General features: G+C 45.8%; 1 protein-coding gene across 1 annotated transcript in view; it reads left to right on the top strand.

The window, feature by feature from the left end:
* GARNL3 (GTPase activating Rap/RanGAP domain like 3) overlaps positions 1–13,333 on the top strand; it is a 133,425-nt gene that overhangs the window by 70,413 nt on the left and 49,679 nt on the right. The window lies entirely within an intron of this gene.

Raw genomic sequence — 13,333 nt, 5'->3', positions numbered from 1 at the left:
TTCATAGCACAGCCTCCCCGATTCCTGGACGCGTCTCCCACAAGGACTTCTGAAACATACGGTGGCCTCCTGCAGTCCCTTTTATTCCCCACCTCCACCCCGGATGCCAAGTACATTGCTGTTTCTTTAATTACTTCATTTTTTATTCTGCCCTTCTTCCAAAGAGTTCACCGAAGCATAGACGGTGACCCTCTTCTTTTAAGCCCACAACGCTCCTGTGAGGTAGGCTAAACTGTTTAGTTAAGGCTGCAGGAGAGTAACTGACCCAACATTTCCTAGCTGGATTTGTGGGTGAAGGATTGGAACCTGCGTATTCCTGGAACTGGGTGGCTTATTGAAGCTTTGTAATGTGAGTCCAGCAGCACCTTAAAGACCAATAAGATGTCCAGGTTATAAGCTTTCAAGAGTCAACGTTGCCTTTGCCAGAGCTTTGACTCTTAAAAGCTTATACTCTGAAAATCTTGTGGGTCTTTAGGGTGCTACCGGGCTTGGATCTTGCTCTTCCACTGCAGACCAACATGGCTACCCACCTGAAACTATGCGATTGCCGCTCAGATGATTCTGGTGTGGTCCATTCTGGCCAGGAAGGCGTTCCCCTTCCCTCCACATGACATCTTTGGATTTTTTTTCTTTTTTCTGGTGCTCCTGGGACTAGAGACAAGATTGGAGGTTATTCAGAAACGCATCTAGGGGAAAACCCCGTATTGTGTTTCCTTTGCTGTTCATGGTTTGAGTACCTGTCTCATGGCTCAGTAGTGTGTTCATATTTTTAGTATAACCAGGGCTCATTTCAAGGAGGAACACGCAGGAATGCAGTTCTAGCAGTTCCCCAAAGAGGTCACGTCAGGTGGCCCCACCCACCTGACTCTTGGCCATTTTGGGCCCGTTTTGTCCTGGATTAGGGCCTAAATGGCCTGGATTGGGCCTCTGATGGGTGGTGGGTCACTCTCCTGCTCTGCAGCGGCCCATTTGGGGCCCCATTTTGGGCCCCTTTTTGGCCATCTGTTGCCCCTTTTTTTCTATTTTGGGCCCAATTTCGTCCCTGAATGGCCAGGATTGGGGTCCAAAACAGCCATGATAGGTGATGTCAAGGAGTGTGGCATATGCAAATCAGTTATGCCAGTGACACATTTCTGGTCATGTGAAGGGGCATGGCATATGCTAATGAGTTCCTCCAGCTCTTTTTTTTACAAAATAACCCCTGAGTATAACTAAAGTGCAGTCTCTTGGAAGGAATCCCTTCCTGGTCAGGTGAGCTCTTGACCACATTTCATTTTCTTAGGTTTTTCTTTTCCTGGCTCCAGTGGGCGGCAACAGGCAAGATGGCATTTGCTCTGCTGTCCTTATTTTCTGCTGTCCTGCTGTGCTCTGCTTTGCTCTGCTGTCCTTTGCTCTGCTGTCCTTACTCACTGTCCTTACTTTCTATAGGGTACCTAAACAATGCAAGAGAAGTCTTGATTTGTACGCCCTCCTCTTGAAAACTAAGGGTTCTCTCTGAATATGCCTGACTCTTGGGCATACTCTGTCTAGGAACTGGCGCAGTTCTTTTCCTCCATTCGGTGTGGTGGGGCTCACGTGTGAAAATATTCTGGCCCTATTGCACTGACCTGGATGATCCAGGATGGCCCAATCTTGCCAGATCTTGGAAGCTAAGCAGATTTGGCCCTGGTTAGTACTTGGATGGGAAACCAGCAAGGCAGAGGCAGGCAATGGCAAACCACCTCCGCTTTTCTCCTGCCTTGAAAATCCTATGAGATTGCCATAAATCAGCTGTATCTTGATGGCACTTTGAACACACATTCCTCTGGAAGCTTTTTATGCAGTGTTCTTGGCAATCTGGGCCTCTCTCTCTTTGCTTAGTGTGATCTCTCACTTAATTGGGGTCCACAGCTTCAAAACAGAGGCCAGAGAGCTCAAGTCGGCAGTCCCAGTGTGTGTGTGTGCGTGTGCATGTGTGCGTGTGTGCGTGTGCGTGTGTGCGCGCGCTATTTCCTTCCTTTTCTGTGAATGACCTTCAAAATTTTTCCTTTGCATTTTCCCCCCTGCCCTTCCATCAAGGATCTTGGACCAATTCTTTGAGGTAGGCTAGGTTGAATGATGGGCCCATGGTCACTGAGAGAACTTCATGTTGGAGTGAGGATTGGAACCTGCATCTCCCAAGTCCTAGGACCAAATACATCTGTAAAAGATTAATTGCTCCCCCCCTCCCAATACTGATAACAGCACAGGGAGCCCAGTTTTGAATAGCAAAATTGAATGAGTGTCGACAGGTGAAACCCCTTCTACCTGCCCCGTGTGGCCCTGATCAAAATTGCGGCTTTGTGTGCAGGCTATCTTTTACAGATGGATGGAGATCTGTGAACTTAATCACCTGAGTTTTGGCCCCTGAGTTCGAAACTTACAGTGCACTTCTAAGAAGAGTTACTCAGTGAGCTTAGGCTGGATTGCACTGTAAATGCACAGGATTTACAGAATTGCACATTAAATGCACCACACTGGCTTCTTTTTCTTGATTCAGATTCAGTGGTTTTCCCTCCAGCTCTGGCACTGGGATCCTCTGGCTGCTGTTTTGTCCTCCATAAATACAGAAGTAGCATTTGCTATGCTGCCATCGTGGTGCTTTGACAGTAACAAAATTACACAAATGTTGATTTTTTTTTTAACTACGTCACTAACTTCTCCAGAAGTCTTTGATTTATACCCACTGGCCCAGTGTCTCTGTTCTGCTCAGTCTCCCCATTAGCCTCCAGCGGCAACGTTCTCTTAATGCCTCCACTAATGACAGTTTCCTTTGGACAGAGCAGAAATGATCAAGCCAAGGATGTACCATCACAATTCTGCCTAAGTGGAAGCAGATCTTCTGTTTACGTGCAGGGCTTTTGGCAGCCCTCAAAGACTCTCTGCATATCTTGGGAGTTGGGAAACAGTGAAATATAATGTAATTTCCAGTTTGGAATAATACCAGGACGATATAAACCAGACACAGGACGGTCTTTTTAATGTGAACAGTTTTCAGATGAGTGACGTTGTTCAGTGCTCAGATCCAACATATGCTGTTGTGATCGAGAGAGTCAGTTCCCTCATGATTGGTGTATCTCCTCTAAATAACAGATATGAGCTGGACTGGCCATAATTTGCTTGATTCTTTCCTCCCAAGTCCTTAGATCAGGCGTATTGGGCTGCTAGATGGTAGAAGAGAGGTTCCAGCAGATTTGCTGTTAGGCCCCACAGGTAAGGTAAAGGTAAAGGTAAAGGTGCAAGCACCGAGTCATTACTGACCCATAGGGGGATGTTGCATTACAATGTTTTCTTGGCAGACTTTTGTTACAGGGTGGTTTGCCATTGCTTTCCCCAGTCATCTACACTTTATTCCCAGGAAACTGGGAACTCATTTTACCGACCTTGGGAGGATGGAAGGCTGAGTCAACTTTGAGCTGGCTATTAGAACCTGGCTTCCGCCAGGATCGAACTTAGGTCGTTGGGCTGCAGAGCTTGGGCTGCAGTACTGCAGCTTACCACTCTGCACCGCGGGGCTACTAGGCCCCACAGAGCCAATCCAAAATGGGACTTTATTATATAAAGGCTGTTAAGTATTCATTTACACATGAAGCTGCCATATACTCAATCAGCCCATCAAGGTCAGTATTATCTACTCACACTGGCAGCTCTGCAGGGTTTCAGGCAAAAATCTTTCTCATCACCTACTGCCTGGTCCCTGTAAGTGGAGATGCCAGGGACTGAACCTGGGACCTTCTCCATGCAAAACAGAGGTTCTTCCACTGAGCCACAGCTCCTCCCTGAGTGTATTCTTTATTTAGTGCATTCTTAGCCTGCCTTTCCGCCACAGACCCTAGGGCAGCGTACATGATTCTTCCCCCACTATTTTATCTTCCCAACAGCCCTGTGAAGTAGGCTAGGCTGAAAGTGGCTGGTCCAAGATCAGCCAGGAAGTTTTATTGCAGTTGAACCCGGGTCTGACCAGTCCTAGTCCAGTGCTCTACTATGTGTAATACTGGAGTTCTGTGACTGGAAATGCAGCCACTGCAGGGATGGGAGTAAAATCTGGATTGGTGCTGGGATGCTCCCTGATTAATAATAATAACTGCACTTATATACCGCTCTTCTAGACAAATTAGTGCCTCACCCAGAGGCACAAGTTAGTGTTATTATTATCTCTACAGTACAGCTGGGGAGCTGGGGATGAGAGGAGTGGCTTACCCAAAGCCACCTACTGAGCTCATGGTAGTAGTGGGATTCGAACCAGTAGAGTGCTGATTCACAGCCGAACCATTTAACCACTGTGCTACAGCAGCTCTCCTCCCCCACCAATTGCGCTTGTCTTTTCTTTTTCTTCCCAGGGCTTAAGGCAACCAAGTTGGGATGGGGTGACATTGGGGTTGCCAACAGGCCTGGAGAAAAAAAATTGTCCTGTCTCTTTAATAGAGGCTTGATGTATAGATATAGGCAGCTGAAGATTTTCCTGGTCTGGAGATAAATAGCATCATCAGGTAAATAATAATCCTACTAAGCCTCAGTTAAAGGGACAGGACAGTTTGTTCTCCAAGCAGATGGCAAATCTACTGGTGGGGAAACTAACCACCCCTTGCCCAGCATTGTAGCTCCTATTCAAATTCTCCCCCTCCTCATGGCTGTTTTTTAGAGCTAAATAGTGCATGTGGTATTCCACCCTCAGAGCTCTGGCATCACCTGTAATTTGGCCTAATGTACAAGATACTGGGAACCAAAATGGGATTTAGACCAACATTTAATGTCCTTTTCATGAATTTTCTCAGGTACCTGTCTGACTGCTATTGGAGGCGGGCATGAGACGTACTGTTAGTCTGATATGGTACGGCAGTTCTTAAGTTCTCACAAATGGGTTGGTAACAAGACAGTAGATGCTGGGCATTTAAAAATCAGCTTGGCCTCCCAACAACATGCCCGGGGTCAGGGAGCTTGGAAGCAAAGTGAGCAGGAAATAAATTTGTGAACAAAATAAAACCAGTCAGGTGGCATCCCAAGTTGGTTTGGAGACTGATTTTATCTTCTACATGTTGATCTGAACTAGCTTATCATATGACCTTTTTAGTATTCAAATGTATAATGTCACTAATGAATACTTATGTGCAGGGGTCATTTCGTAGAAAAAGAGCTGGAGGAACTCATTAGCATATGCCACACCCCTTGACATCACCAGAAGTGTGTCATTAGCATAACTGATTTGCATATGCCACACCCCATGATATCACCTATCCTGGCTGTTTTGGACCCAATCCTGGCCATTCAGGGCCGAAATTGTGCCCAAAATGGAAAGAAGGGGCTGAAAATGGCCAAAAAGGGGCCCAAAATGGGGCCCAAAATGGGCTGCTGCAGAGGAGAGTGATCCACCACCCGTCAGAGGCTTGATCTGGGCCATTTTGGCCCAATCCAGGCCGAAATGGGCCCAAATGGCCAAGATTCAGGTGGGCGGGGCCACCTGACATGTGACCTCTTTGGGGAACAGCCGGAACTGCGTTCCCGCACATTCCCCCTCAAAATGAGCCTTGCTTATGTGGCTATTAATACTTTTGATGTTTGAAGTGTTTTTATTCTTACAACAGCCCTTTAAGATAGACCAATGTCCTCTCCATGTTGCAGATAGAGAGAAGGGCTGAGGCAAAGAACAAGGGGCTTCCATAAGGCCACGAAATGAGTTTATGGTGGAGGTGAGATTTGAACTCTAGCATCACACCTAATTTATTCTCTTTACCTCTGAGCTACACCACTCTTGACATCTCAGAACATTTTAATTTAACCCTAGATAATGAGATGGTAGGATATGGGTTGGGGCCTCAGCTGCTTAATATAACCAATGCATTTTGATCCCACCCTCCTTCCAGGGAGTTCAGGGTGGTGTATATGGATCTCCATTTTATCCACAGAAAAATTTTGTGCTGAACACCAAACTAGCTGTGACAACATCCCTGGGTCCAACACGAGGCCACTCCCACCATTTGAAGCCTAATGTGAGCAATTAAAAATGCTATGAGGCCTGAACCTGATTGGACCTGCAGTGCAGCGGGACCTGGTTTCCCCACCCAAGCCTTATCAAGTGCTGAAACAGCTGCAGTTGTTATCTTGTGCGCCTGGTGATGCAGGCCTGATCAAGATATGGCCCTTTTTATCGTATGTGGTGGACATGTAAGAAAGCATGAAAATACTGGCTAAAGATACATACATGAAGAGATGCAGAAGATTTTCAAGCTCAGGTTTGAGCTAAATCCAAAACACATGCTATTAAACATTCTATCAAATAATGTTACAAAAGAACAGAGAGACCTCTTTTGTTACATGGTGACAGCAGCAAGAGAGTTATATGCAGCGAAATGGAAAACAGATATGTGCCGTGATGCGTCAGAGCGGATAGATAAGATCTATGAATATGCATCAATGGCCAAATTAACTACTTATGTACATAATACGCGAATAGCCGAGTTTTGGGGGAAATGGAAGGATTTCTTTGACTACGTAGGCTAAAATTAAGATTAATTAAGATAACTTGATGCAAAGATAAGAATGATTAATTAAAATAGTTTAATGATTTAAATGATTAATTAAAATAGTTGAAATCAAAGTTTGGGTATAAGTAACAAAGGAGAGGGAAGGAGAGTTAATATATAATTGTTACATGTTCTGATTGTATTTTTCTATCAGTTTAATCTAATTTCAAACAGTGCTTATATAAGTTTTTATGCACTTTCTACTGTTATATCTTTTCTTTTAAAAATAAAATTTCTGTATAAAAAAAGATCAGGCCCTTGTGGCATTTTTAAATCGGCTTTAAAATGGCGGCATGGGGTGTGGGCATGGAGAATGCCCTGGGGATAATAAGGGTGGGAGGAGGGATTCTTATCACAGTAGGGTTGCCAGCCTCCAGGTAGTGGCTGGAGATCTCCCGAAATTACAACTGGTCTCCAGGCCACAGAAATCCGTTCACCTGGAGAAAATGGCTACTTTGGGGGGTTGACTCTATGGAATTATGCCATGCCAAGGTCCTTTTCCTCTCCAAACCCCACTTTCTCCAGGTTTCACCCCCCAGATCTCCAGGAATTTCCTAACTTGGAGCTGGCAACCCTATATCACAGTAAGGAGAGAGCAACTCTTGATCTGGCTAGGCTAGGCAGCTGTGCTGAGATGGGCCCTAAAGGAGGTGATGCTGCGGATACTTGAATGGGAGCGAGTCTGTCAGCTCAAAGAGGAGGAGGAGACAGGACTGTAGAAGGTTTGCCAACACCCAGGTGGGACCTGGCGATCTGGAATGACAACTGATCTCCAGGTGACAGCAATCAGTTCCCCTGGAGAAAATGGCTGCTTTGGAGATTGTTCTCTATGGCATTATACCATGCTGAGGGCCTGCCCCTCCTTAAATCCTGCCCACCCCTGGCACCACTGCTGAAATATCCAGGAATTTCCCAACCCAGAGTTGGCAACCCTAGGCTGTGGAATGGCCACTCTTGTGGGCAAGGCAACTGTATCATCCATCTTGTTATGAATAAAGAATTTGCATTTTAATAGCTACCACCTACAGTATCATTTAGCTAGTGAAGGCCCGGGGGTACTGGCCTCCCTCCCCAGATGTGTGAGAGGCAGTTTCATGTGTGTTCATATTGTATGACTGTTCCAGCACACTTCACTGCAGCTCCTAGAGCCTAGTCCAACACTCTGACCCCTGCACACATGTACACACAGTTTAGACTGCAGCAATCCCCCTGCTAATTTAACATTTATGCTCTCCAAAAGTGGCCAAATGCAGTCTGAGAACAAACACATCCAGTCCTTAATTACTAACTGCTGGCTGTTTAAGTCAAGTATGATGAATAAGGGGCTGATAGTCTCTCTGAGCACGTCAGGCACATGGGAACACAAGTCTGGCCAAGCCTCGTCTGGGGAGAAGATTGACAGGGAGACAGTTCAAAGACCAGCCAGCCGAAACATGCTGTGAATTCGCCTCCAAACATTACCAAAGTTTATTGGCAAATGCCCTATATTCTTTCCCCAGCATTTCCTGTAAAACAAAAGCATCTTCCCACAGGGGATAAGCTTCTGTGCAAAGGGAAGGAGGGTGGCTGCTTTGCTCATCAAAGAGGGGCTGATATCATCACTTGAACAACGGTTAAGCCCGCTGCACGTGGCAGTCCCTCTGTCAAGGCAAGGCCAGGGCATTGGATGGCTGAACTCAAATCCACATCTGGAGTGAGCATTGTCTAGCTTGAACATTGTAGACCAGGTAAGGGAAGCTGGCCAGGTTCTGAGTATGCACAGCAAGCACATCCAGTCAGATGCAGCACCTGGTCTTGCACAACTCACCATTGTCATTCATTCCAGTAGCAAACATTAGTCCAGTTGCGATCCGTCGGGTAATGAAATGGGACCACCTAGTGGTATGGAAGGGGTTGCTGTATACTTTAGGGAATCCTCAGCTTGGCAGGAAAAATATTCATTAAAATGAAAACACACATCCCCCTAAAAACAATGGCCTGATGAGGAATGGATATTTTTGTTGAAGTCCGTTGAGTATCACTTGAAAGAGGAAAATAAGAAAACAGAGAGAATACTTCATTTCAGCTTATAGTCTACTGGAGGGGAAATTAGAGCTGGGAGATGTGCACTCTACGGAGCGATTTCCCAGGCCCTAATTTTTCATCATTATGCACTGATCTTTTAAGGGTTCTGTGTACTTTGAAATCACAAGAGCCGAGAACTCTTGGTAAGCTGCTTTTATTGGCTTTGAGGCTTTTTAAAGCCCCTTATATTGAGTTGTCTCTAGACGATTTCCCCCAACTCTGTGCCATCCTGAAAGGAACTTTTAATGTACTGACAAGAGTCGTGGATAAGGTTCTCCTGCCTGCATCCCTGATGAATAATCAGGCTTGGACAATTTGATAGCCCTGAAACCGCATCTGATTTCATATACCTCATTAAGCTTTTATTGGAGTCATTAGTTGGCGTCTGTCTGAAGAGAAAACAGTCCGACTGTCTTCGCTCCTGTTTATCAGGCTGACATACGTTTGATTATGTATTCTTTTCATTCATGTCCACTCACGCCTCGGTGTTAGTTTACGAGACCAGCTGCAGGTTTTTCCTCAGGGGGGGCTCTTGGAAGTTCCGACTTGGTCAGTGGTTAGAAGCCGATGGTTCATTTGGTAGCATTTGTTTGTAATTGATGCTGTTGACAGGACAGGGATCATAACCACAAAACAGCTTTACAGGAGTGATGGGGTGTTTTGCAACTGCATGCAGCCGTAACCACAAGCTACCATGAACATTACATGAGAACGGCGCAGGGAAATCATAAGATTTCCCTGGAGGCTGTTTTGATAGTCTTTCGAATACTATAAATAAATCCTGGTTGTATGAGATGCCTTTGCCCGCTGGGTGTTCTCATTTTTTTCCTAGTCATATAATTAGAATAGGAAATGTTTCTAATCCTGGAGACATTACAAGTGTTCCATTTCTAATTAGTATTTCTTAGCACATGCCCCAGTACCAACAATTGGGCAGAGCAGGTCATGTGTCAGGCCTGATCCTTATAGAAGCTGGCTTGCGCTCTGGTTTGAGCAACAGGGATAATTCTAGCGCTTCTTTTCTTGATTTTTCTTGGCTGCATCATCACATATGGCCAAACCTTGCTCCTGGCTTGGCAGGAGTTAGTTCCTTTGGGGATCTCAAGTGGGCCAATGTCTGAAAATTCTGATGGCTGAGAGGGTATCGCTGGAGGTACTTCTGTGCTATCGAGCCAGTTTTACAGGTGTTTACTTGAAAGATTTCTACTCTCTTCCTTCTACTGATCAAACAATACTGCTCATGGCAACTAATAACTGTTAAAAGCAACAGAATGGAATGGTTCAAAATATCGGACTAAAATCAAATTAGCAATAAAAGAGCATTAACAGCAGCAGTAAAAGCAGTAATGGATCATTCTAAGCAATTAAAAGCAACAAAGGAATCTAATACACCAGAATCAGCTGAACAGAAGGAGTACAAACAAATCAAAAGTCAACAGAAAAGTCAACAGTCACTAGCAGGGCACTGTTTTGTTTAGCAACCTCCAAAAGCCCTCTGGAAATGAAAGCATTTAACGGATTTCTGGAAGGTTAAGAGCAAGGGAACAAAGGCCGTTTTTTTGGAACAAAGTCTAGGGGCTGTCGTTGAAAAAGCCCACATTCCCACCAGTTTCATCAGAGTTTATTATGGCACCTGGAGTGGGGAGTAATGTGGGTTTTCCATAAAAATTAGAATTGGAATACTGTCTGGAAAACTTGCTGGAAAATTATCTGATGCCCTAAAACGAGCTTGATCTGATTTAACATCTTGACGGAGGTCACTGGTGTACCACTGTTTCGCTGTTACTCTGTGTAGCTTCAGTTGCGTTTCATCACAACAGCAGCAGCAACAACAGGAGAGAAAACTTTAAATACCTTTCCCTGTATACCACGGTCCTGATCCAAATCAAGGCACTATGTGGCTGATTTTTTTTTTAATCATTGCATGCTCTGAATACTGCTACCCTGGCACACATCTCGTTTGGCCTTCTGATGCAGTTCTTTACCAGATGATCCAGGAAATCGAGTCACCTCTCACCAGCGTTACTGGGGATAGTCTGGCCATCCCAGGCCTGAAAAAGAATCCCCTTTGTGGCCTTGATTAGGATACAGTAGAACAATCAAAGGATCTAAATGTAGGAGCCAGGATTGTGTGTGAGTGTGTGTATGTGCTGAGCAGTTCCTCTTGCATTACAGAAGGTGACATTATAGAAATTCTGATGTTTTTAAGATCCACTGATGCCTCCCTTCCCCCCCCCCTCAGTCTCAGAATTATCATTTTATGACGTTGTGCACCCAGACTACGAGCCACATCATCGTAACCTCTTGGTTCGGAGGGCCAGTTCAAGTCTGACGCTCCATCTTCCTGCTGGCTATTTGTGCTTGTGTAAATCAATGTGGCTTTGGAGCAGGAGTCATTTTCCTCCTTGTCGCGGTGCCAGCCATTAATTGCAATTTTGGCAGCTGCTGGGGAAGCAAATGTAACTTGTGCTACTCATGTCCATGTTGCCTCCAGTGATTTAGACCGGAGGTCAGGGTCATGGTGACGTGAGGATGATGATAGACACTTTGCTCGGTGCCTGTAACCTTCACTTTGGTACAGCTGTGAGGTTCTGGCTTTCTGCCCTCCTAACACCCATTGCCTTAATTAAAAACACGGATCCAGAGAATGGGGCTGCCTTATCAGACAGCAGTCATAGTCCAGAAAGATGGAGAACGGAAAACACTGGAAAGATTGGAAATTTGGCCACAAGCAACAAGGCACCCCCCCCCCAACTGAAACAGCTCTCCTCTGACTAGGAGCAGCGGTGGGGTGGGGAGGGATTTGCGCCCTGGCTCTTCAGGAAACGGACTGGAACTCTTGATCCTCTCGGCCAAGGTATCTTTGCAGGTGAGGCCTCACACAATTGGATGTTCATCTGGAGAAATATTTTTGCACATTGAAAGCTAGCATGTCAGAGAGAAGAGTTCTTCCCACGTCTTCTCCCTAACGTGTGGGTTTTCCAAGCATAGGGGATCTTTTGTATTAAGTGGCATTCAGTCTGGTGACACTGGCCGCCTGAGATTGTACATCCCAGCCACAGATCGGCTGCTTCAGCGTAAGCTGGGCCCTTGTCTGTGCCACAAACCACTTCTGGATAAACAGATGGTTGATGTTGCTCCTCTTGGCTGGCTTTTGATGTTGGCCTGCTTCTTGGTTTTTTTCAGACATCTCTGGCTGGCAGCACCTTCTGCCTCTGGAGCTCCCACGCTCACCATGTTGATCTGACAGATTCTGCCCCCCTACTTCTTCCTATCAGCTGTCCACATGGGAAGCTCTTGCTGTCTTCAGCACAGCCTTCCCTAATCCTTATGCGAGAACCTCTTTTGGTGGTGGTGCACTGTAGTGATGAAGAGATGAGCTGCGATCCAAGGGTTTGCTAGTTCACTTTGGTCTTAACTCACTTGGTGTATGAGGTGGATCCTCACCTACATAGCCCAGGTGAGCCTGATCTCATCAGATCTCAGAAGCTAAGCAGGGTTGGCCTTGGTTAGTAATTAGATGGGAGACCTCCAACGAAGACCTGGGTTGCAGAGGCAGGCAACAGCAAACCACCTCTGTTAGTCTCTTGCCATGAAAACCCTGCCAGGGGTCTCCGTAAGTCAGCTATGACTTGATTCCAGTCTCCTCTCCACCATATGAGCTGGAGCACCTAAAGAGCTATGAGACTCAGTGCAAGCCGAAGCAGAATTACACTCTTCTAAATTGATTGAAGTTAGTGGGCTTAGAAGGGTGTCAGGTCTGTTTAGGATTGCACTGTGAGTTAGGAATCAGTTCAGCTCTTGCCTCTGCTATAGACTCAGTGGGTGGCCTTAGTTAGGTATGCCATCCTCTCTTAGTCTTACCCTCCCTTCATCCAAAATATGGGGAAAATAATACTGACCTACCTTCCAGGGTTATTGCAAGGACTGCTGTGATCACATTCATGAAGCTGCTGCATACTGAACCAGACCACTGGCCCATTAAGGTCACTGTTGTCTACTCAGACTGATAGTGGTTCAGCAGGGTCTCGGGCTGAGGTCTTTCACATCATCTGTTGCCTAATCCTTTTTAACTGGAAATGCCAGTGATTGAACTTGGGACCTTCTCCATGCAAAACAGAGGCTCTTCCATTGAGCCACAGCCATTCCCCATTATCCCATGATAATGCACATGAAGTGCCTTGACAAGTGAAGGCGTTTTTATAAACCTTAAGCAGTAATTATTTGCCCTGACCTGGATAACCTAGGTGAGCCCAATCTCATCAGAGCTTGGCTGCTAAGCAGGGTTAGCCTTGGTTAGTAATTGATTGGGTGACCTCCAAAGAAGTCCAGGATTGCAGAGGCAGGCAATGGCAAACCACTTCTGTTAGGCTTTTGCCATGAATCTCCACCATGGGTTTCCATAAGCCAGTTATGACTTATTTCCAGCACCACCAGTAATTATTTGGAGGGCTGGAGCTCCAGGGATATAAATAAAGGGTTGAAAGAGAGAGAACGAGTGCTGGAAACTACGATCTCGAAGCTTGACAGTGGCCATTCTAATTGGTTTCAGTGTGCTTACATAATTGCTACATATGTGCTTTCTCCTCTTTTAACATATCGTAGGATTGACTTTCTGGCCTTGAGAGTGGGAATCTCACTCCCCTTTCTTAGGGAAACCACACACCATGACATTTTAGCAGAGAGGCTAGCTGTGGCACCTTGGGACGACTCAGCCTTTTTAAAAAAAG

This window comes from Eublepharis macularius, chromosome 14 (assembly GCF_028583425.1).
Source record: "Eublepharis macularius isolate TG4126 chromosome 14, MPM_Emac_v1.0, whole genome shotgun sequence".
Classification (NCBI taxonomy): Eukaryota; Metazoa; Chordata; class Lepidosauria; order Squamata; family Eublepharidae; genus Eublepharis; species Eublepharis macularius.
The sequence above is the reverse complement of the archived record's forward strand: the minus strand, read 5'-3'. Positions and strand labels throughout refer to the sequence as shown.